Raw genomic sequence first — 8920 nt, forward strand, 5'->3', positions numbered from 1 at the left:
TTATATTTTACATCAAGTGGTTTATTTACTTTTTTGGAAGTAAAGAAACCGATTATTGATAAGATGTGCAAAATTGAACATAATTTTTTTTCTAAAAACATATATATGGATCTTAATCAATCAGATGTAAATTGCAACTTTTGACTTTTTTGGAATTTGATTTGTCCATCAATTCTAATTAATATATTATGAAATGTATACACAAAATTAATCATTTCATAAAAAGAAACATCAGAGATTATTTTTTTAAAAATAAAGTTCTTCTTAACTGTTCCATCATCCAACTGTCACGGCGAGATGATTATGGTGTTTTCCAACACCCTTGAAAATGCAGACTTTCTAAAGTGAAAAAATGTCCCAATTTTTTAAATTAAAAATATGTAATTTGAGAGTTTTGGACTTTTTTTTAAATAGAAGAGTTTTTGTAGAATATTTAAAATAAGAGCTCAGAAAAGTGCAAACATCGGTATTTCTAACACCTGTATATAAATTTCTTCATAACTGCCACAACGAACCTAAAACGAAAATTAAAGAATTGAAACCATTGCGAACAAAATGTGTGACAGGCCTGATAAGCGAAAAACTGTAAAAAAAGACCTCTTCACATTTGTTGAGAAAATTAGTTTCTCTGTATTTTTATTAGCCTTAAATTCCCGGGATTCCCGACAATTTTGTACCTAGAATACCAGGTATGATACTCTTCGAAAGATTTGATTCAAATAAATTCATTTTTAAAAGAAGTTTTCATAGTTTCATTTAATTTTAATGATTCGATGATAGGGCGAAATTTATTTTTAGAATGGAAAACGATGTCAGACATTTTTTTGTTTTATTCATACAAAAAGAATGGTGACGTTTCATACAACCCAATTTCAATTTATACTTTCCATTTTGTATCGTTGAAAAAACAATTCTACTTCACGAATCATATTCGAGCGCAATTTATTTTAATTAAATAATATTTTACTGGAATACTGAAGTTCGAAAGCAGTAAGCTTTACCCAGAGTATGAAAACGATCGGTTATTTATATGTACCCAAAACAAAAAGATCGAGAATACTCAATTAGTTGCTATCAATTTTAACAAAGCAGGTTCACCTCGCAAGGACAGATCAAAAGATCAATTAAGTTGTTTTATTCGAATTTAAAGATAAGAATAGAATTCAGTTAAATATTCAATTCAATTTTAACTCTGACTTCATAAAATCATATTCAGTTTATTATGAATATGATTAAATATAACTCCGAACCTTGTGCTAACAGATCGTGAGTTTTCAAGCTCCCTAGATTTATTGAGATTATTGATATTTAATAATAATTTAATAATTTCGACACAGAATTCATTATTAAAACTATATTTATTAAACGTTTTTTACGATTTTTGTAAATTTTAAATATTCAACAAAGAAATGTTTAATATTCAACTTTTTATAAAATATAGTACTTTTTATAAACTAGGCGCGTATCCTGGGGGTTGAAAAAAAATTAAATTTCCCCCACCCAAAGCCGAAAAGTTTTAATATAAAAACGGAAAATAAGAACATTGTTGACCAGGATCCGCGCTTGATTAAACGAAAAATATGGTAAATATTTGCGGTTAAATATAATTCACTGTATTTTCATCTAAGACTGGGTAAATTTTAAAAATTTATTTAAACATCTCTAAATTAAAGCACATTTTGTTTATTTCTAAAAGAAAAACTTTAAAACCAACTTTTTCATTTGAATTCTAAAAGGCCTGTCACATATTTCGTTCGGAATGATTTCAATTCCGTAATTATTATTCCGATCGATTTTGTTTTAGCTTCTTCAGTAAATTTATCAGTATTTGCGAATTTAATTTGGCAATATTTTGTGTAATAAAATAAAAATCAAGTTTTTTAAAAGAAATTATTTAAATGTTGTAGAAAAACAAATAATTACAAATCTATATCAATTCCACTTAGACAACTGACAGTGGTTTCATTTTGAAACAGATTTTCGTTTTACTATTTCTGAAGAAGCAAAATTATTCCCACTTTCGCTCGGAATGGAATTCTGTGACCAGGGGATAAAATTATTAAAATATTCTTTTTTTATAAATAAGTTATTAATGAAATATAAATATTTAGTAGGTAGTTGTCATGTTTATTGTTTCAGTTTCCTTATTTTTTCGTCACAATTTCACCTAATTTAAGAACAACAAAAATTGTAAGAAAATTGGTAGAAAATAATAAAATTTGAAATAAAGATTTTTTCAGTATGTCTACATTAACAAAAAAAAAACTAAACAACAGCACTTTTATTCATATTAAGGAAACTAACAAGTTAATTTTAAATACAAAATTTAATTAAAAATGTATAATTTTTAATTTAAAAATTTTGTTTTTAAATAAATTTTAAACATTCAGCTACATTTTCTCAATCTCTGGTAATGGTTTTTCGTAACGATATATGTACTTCCAATGAGATAAAAAATAACCAGATATTGAGAAAATAGGGGTAAATCTGATGAAATATTTAAAAACCGGGTTAATAAAGTAATTAGACATACTTTAAGGCTTTCATAGCACGCCTTAAAGTATGTTTATTAATTTTGTAACTTACGGAATAGGTCAACTTTAAAACTTACTTATTAATGAAAATTTCTTAGTCATTGTGATTTAATATTTTTTTTCTTTTTATTTCTGAATACACTGTAAACAAAGCTTTTAATTAAAAACAAACACTTTTGAAGATTTAGCTAAAGTAGTAACGGCAGTAAATTTAATTCAGTTACCACAGCTGACAGCAAACACTTCTTTCTTATTTACAAAAGGCTTGAACAAAATTTGGTTTGAATTATTGGTAAAATAATTAAAGAAAACCCCGAACACATATGCAAAGTATAAAAATTGCAACTTCTAGTAAGTTTTCACTTTTTTAAAAATCAAATTTCTTTGTACTTATTGTTGTTAAAATGATTTCCAAAATAATATTTAATTAATTTTCTTATCTTACATTTAATAGCAATTTTGGAAGGCACCTAAAATCCAAAGATCCACCACATTATCAACATCCATGTCTTTGCCAGCCGAATGTTTGGTCTTGTCAGTATCGATGCCATCTTTGAGCAATGATCACAAGCGGTCCAAGAGTGCGGGACCCAAAAAGAAAAAAGGCCAAGCTACACATCCAAAACCTTTCCGTTTGTATTAAGCAAATATGAAGTTTTAGAATCAATTAGAATTTAATTAAATAATTTATCCCCAAGATTTAAAAATTTGAGAAAAATAGCTTATGCATTTACTAATATGTAAAAGTTTTTAATCTTTGATGTGAAACATAAATCTGGACTTTCGGGATAAATTATTTAAATTTAATTATCACAAGTTAATTAAAATCAACTATCCATTGTAATATTGTTGAAATTATAAACAAACAAAAATCACTCATAGATTTGTTATGAAATGAACTTTTCACAAATTTCGCCAGAAAATTAAAAAAGAAATTTATGATTAACGTTATTTTCAATAGCCATCATTAAACTAAAAAAACACATTTTCACAAAATACACTTGACATTAAACTATTTAAAACAAATATGTTATTGTAATAAAAGCATTTAATAAAAATTATAAAAAAATAAAAAAAAATAATTATGTAAAATATTTTTTTTTAAAAGAAAGTAAGTAAATCTTTTATAGTTTAATTGTTTTTGATTTATTATTTTGTTGTTTTATAAAAAAATTCTTTAAATTTAATAAAACTAAATTTATTTAATATGTGTTTTTTAATGTTGTTTTCTTTGTGTCGTTTTATTATTTAAATTTCTCTTTTTGTTTACAATTAAATATAAATAATGCAAAATAAATGTTATTGTTTATATGTACTCGATTATACAACTTACAATTAATTTATTTAAAAGTTTTTAATAACTTAATAAAAAAACAAGCTTATAAAACGGCATTGTATAAAATATCAAAGTCGAATAATCCTAGAACACAAAAGTTTTTAAAAATATTCCTCATGGTTTTTGAAGTGTTCTATAAAATTTTATATCATATTTTTTAGTTTTTATAATTAGGAATAAAATAGGATAAAACTTTGAGAGGCAAGCCAATGGAAAATAATATGCAAGTTAAAGTAAAACAGAATACAACAGGATGATTAGAAAACGATTCCAAAGAGTATTCGGAAAATGAAAAATGGATAACGATTTTGGAATCCAAAATCCGTCTTTAAGAGATTTGCGTTTTAATATTTCCTTATTAAAAGACATTTTGTAGAGTTCGACCCAATATACTGTTTCGGATTAACCCAAAAGCGTGTTAGTAATGATAATGACTTATTAAACTCCCTGTTTGTAAGCGTTTGTGGTAAGCACTTGTCTCCAATGACATCACCATATTAAAACAATTAGTTAAAATGCTAATTTATAAGTACCGAAGAGTCTTTAGCATTTTAACTCATTACTTTGTAATGTAAGTTTTAGCTGGGGCATTTACTTAAAGTATGCTAAACTATTTATATAGATATAGAAATATAGATTTTTTCGATTAGATGTTTCTAATAAATCAGAAATAAACAGCGATAGGAACATAATAAAATTGAATAATGCAGATATCTGTTGAAAGTCGTCATATTGAAATTTGTTTGCTTTGTTTTTATTTTTACAATCTTTAGTAAGATTTAGCACACGACATAGTTTTCCGTTATAGTAATTTAATAACTTCAACTTTAACTATTTAACTAAGTTAAATTAATATTAGCTAGTAGGTATAAGGTTCAAACTTTACTTTGTCTTTTCATTTTTGTATTGTACTTTTGAATTTATTCACATATCTGTTAAATTATTTACTATTTGTCATCTGAGTTTCATTTAGCTAGAAAAGATGTGCATCTAACCTATCACACCTTTCCAAACACATACACAGAAAAAACAGAAATATGAATTCAATTACCAAAATCACATTTTCAATTACTTGTTTTATTAAAGTTCAACCAATGAACAAAATTGTATTATTACTAAAGTTGTTTGAAATTTTAGAAAAATATTCAATAATATGTGTAATCAAATGGATTACTCTAGTAATTGATTATAGCCAAAAAAGTCTATTAATATTTTAATCAAAAATTGGAAAAACGTAATTAATAGTGGTCAAAAATTGACCATGATTTTGCATGAAATGATTTTCATCTATACAATTTCTGTATCATGTAATTTACATACATGCATACATATCCATTATCTGAAATAGGGGAATTTTAAATTGTTTTCTATTTTGCTTGGATTCGAAAAGCGCGGGATAATTGCCGCAGTCGAACACGATCTTATCTCTTATCTTATTTGAACGTGCGAGTTTTTTTATTTTTGGCATTCTCTTATTCGATATTGAATAAAATGCAAATTTGCTAATAAGCAAATTTATTTCGATTACGAGGACGAGAATTTGCCCCCCGATAATTTTTTTTTCTATACCGCAACTTTTTCTACTTTATACAATATTTGTTCCTTTATTTGGTCATTTTCGATATTGCAATTCTCAGCTGATTGTTAGAATTATTATTTATACTTTCGTAGATCTCTATTATTTTTTCCAATTTCACTTACGATGGCAAATGAGACACACTTTGAGAATCAAAAAAATGTCACGTTTTATATACAGTAAATTTATTTTTAATTGAAGCCACTAAATTTTGAATTGAATTAAAATGTTCAGTCATCTGATTTGGTTTCGGAACGCGACATTTGAACATGAACAAAATTTACCGTTAAACGAACATTTTCGGTCTCTTTTCATGTTTTGTAATAGTTGGTTGTTCATAAAACAATTTTATAAGTTGAGTGCAATTGAGAAAATGTCATTAAAAGATGCCAAGAGCAAGACAAAATATATTTTCAGTTTTAAATTTTTTTCTCATAATAACAACTAAGGTTAGCTGAAAATATATTATAAAAAATTAACATTTTAAATAGAATGTTTGAAAAAATATTTTTTTTTAAATTTCAATTTTCGGTACCGGTGGAGCTTTCTGTGTAAATGCCCATATGTATTTATATAGACAGACTAGCTGACCCGGCAAACGTTGTTCTGCCATGAAAAATGTTCATGCAAAAATACTGAAATCTGGATTAAAAAATGGCTATTTTTTAATGCCAAATGAAGAGAATTGCATACAAATTTATAACCGATAGCTAGCCAATAGGCTAGGTTGTTGAAAATAAATAATAATAAAAAAAAAAAAAATGTCTGAATAGGGACACACTAATGACCTAGCGGTATGAAATATACTTTACGACCTATTCTCATACCTATATACATATATTCCAACAACGTACATATATAACGCCACAGAAAATCGGACTGGAAATGGGCCAAAATCGGGAACTATTTTTCACCATTTTGTTTTGTTATTCATTGTTTTCAATCTTATTTGTTTAATATTAAACCGATTGTACGGTGTTCTTATTACATTAGTGTTTTTATATGGCTTGATTATAATTTTTTTTTGATAATTAAAAAAAATAATCAAAAACTGTTTCAACTTTAAATATCTCTTTAAGCAATTGTATTATAAAAGTTTCCATTGATTTGTCTCCAATTATTCAAATGAACTGAAAACAAAATAACAAATAAAAGAACATAATGGAATTACATTTAAATATTTATTTGTATAATATATATTTATATAAAAAAAAAGAAATTAATAATATATATTTATAATTTTTTGATTCGATTTAATATATAAATGCATATAGATTTATTCACAAAACATTGGTTTTCTTTATATGTTTCTTGTTGTTAATAATAGTAACTATAAGAATTTATTAATTTTAAAATAAAATTATAAAAATTAAACGAAAAAAATAACAATCAATTTAGGATATTTTATTTTTTATAAGCTGCATGTTTTATATAAAATCGCAGATTAAAATAAAATAAAAAAAATATGTATTTAAAATTTAGTTTGTGCTTATTTTAAACAAAAAATTATTTGTTAATGTTATAGAAATAAAAAGCCATTTAATGTTTATGGATGTGATTGATATGCGCTAAATGAATTAATGTTTATGATTTGCTTCTTTCTTTTTTTTCTTCGAATGCATAAAAATATGTGTGAGTTTTTTTAGGTTTCTTTTCTTTTGCTCTTTGCATTACAACAATACTTTTGTAAAATATTCAATTGACTAGATAAGCATTTTAATTAATAAAAAACAAACAAAAAAAATATATCATTTTCATTTTTACAGGCTGGGTTTTTGTTTTTTTGTGGTTTGGAATTTACTGTTTAGAATTTAAGGATTTTGTTGTCGAATTATTTCAACTGTTAAAGAAATATAAATTTAAGAAATGCCATTTTCAAAATTATAATTTAATAGTTTATTTTTTGTAATTAAGCTCATGTTGTGTGTAGGATAATTTCCAGTTACTCACTCATAGAAATAAAATAATAAATTAAAAAAATAATAAAAATAAAACAATGAGTTCCTAATAATTCAATAAAATACCTAATTGTTGTTAATATAATCTCATAATTTGCATTTACATATATCACAATTAGACCTAATTAATTTATTAAAAGGAGTTCAATCATAATTATTTGAATTAGACATAGACATATTACCAACAAATATCGCAGGATAATAATTCTGCAAAATTGTAAATATAAAAGAACCGGTAAAATTAAATATTCAACAATATAAAGACAATGCTAATAAAACATTTTTCTCCTAACCCTCAAATAATTTAACATTTTGAAACATAGCATTTTGTAGTAATACCGCTTACTAATACATACACTGCTTAAAATCCATGAAATAACAGATTTTTCTTAAAGGTGTTCGTTTAAAAACTAATTTCAACCCACAATTGAGTGAGTTATTTGGCAAATTACGTAAAAATTCGTATCTAGAGTGTTCAACCCACAATTGGTTGTGGCCTTTTTCAAAAACACGGATTAAAAAGTTTCCGTTAATAAAATAACTCGAACAAAGTTTTGACCAATAGGCAGCATAAAAAGAACTTTATTTTTCTGTCGTAAACTGATCCGCTACTGATTGTGAATTATTTACTTTCTTCTGATATTCGTGTTGAACACAGATAGTTCTATGTACCGGAATCATAATTACTTGAGTTCACTCGGCCAAGGACTATCAACTCATCACACACTGCTGTTAGCATCAGTACAAGGAAATCCTTGAGCAAATTATGATACCGTTTGTTAATTTAAAAAAACTCCTATTAGGAAACATTTTTTTTTCAATCTATATCTTAAAGTATACTTTGGTGAAGGATATATAAGATTGGGCACAGCTGAATTTAGCTCTCTAACTTGTTTTTTATATCTAAGAACACCGTTTAAACACATTTTAAAAAATTGTTCAGTGAAATAAAATTTGAATGAAAAAAATTTGTTTGCTGAAAAAAAAATTTGGTAAAAAAATATTTTTGTTCCACATTTTGAGCAATTGTTCGCCAACAAAACTTCATATGCGGAAAGTTTTGCTTTGATTTGTGCGGTTCAGAAGTAGTGATTTTGACCCGGAAGACAAATACCGCCCAGCCCAACCAAAAAAGTTTGAAGACCAAGAATTCATTACTCCATGAAAATAGTAGTCAAAATTAAAAAGAGCTTGCAAATTCACTGAAAGCTACTCAATCTGCAATTTCAAAAGGATGCAAGCAGCAGGATTCACCCAAAAGCAGGGAAATTGTGTACAATGAGAACTGAAGCATTGAGGCTTTGACAGACGATTTGGTATGCATTATTACTTTCGTATGCAACATTACTTTCGATGAAAAATGGTTCCATTACGATAAACCAAAGCAAGAGATTGTATGTGAAGCCCGGCCAAACAGCCGAATCGACACCAAAGCCAAATATCCATAGCCCTAAGGTAATTATCTGTATTTGGTGGGAGAAAAAGGGTCCTTTTGGGAAGTTTCGCTTCACCTGCT

The sequence above is a fragment of the Calliphora vicina genome, chromosome 1 (genome assembly GCF_958450345.1).
Source record: "Calliphora vicina chromosome 1, idCalVici1.1, whole genome shotgun sequence".
NCBI lineage: Eukaryota > Metazoa > Arthropoda > Insecta > Diptera > Calliphoridae > Calliphora > Calliphora vicina.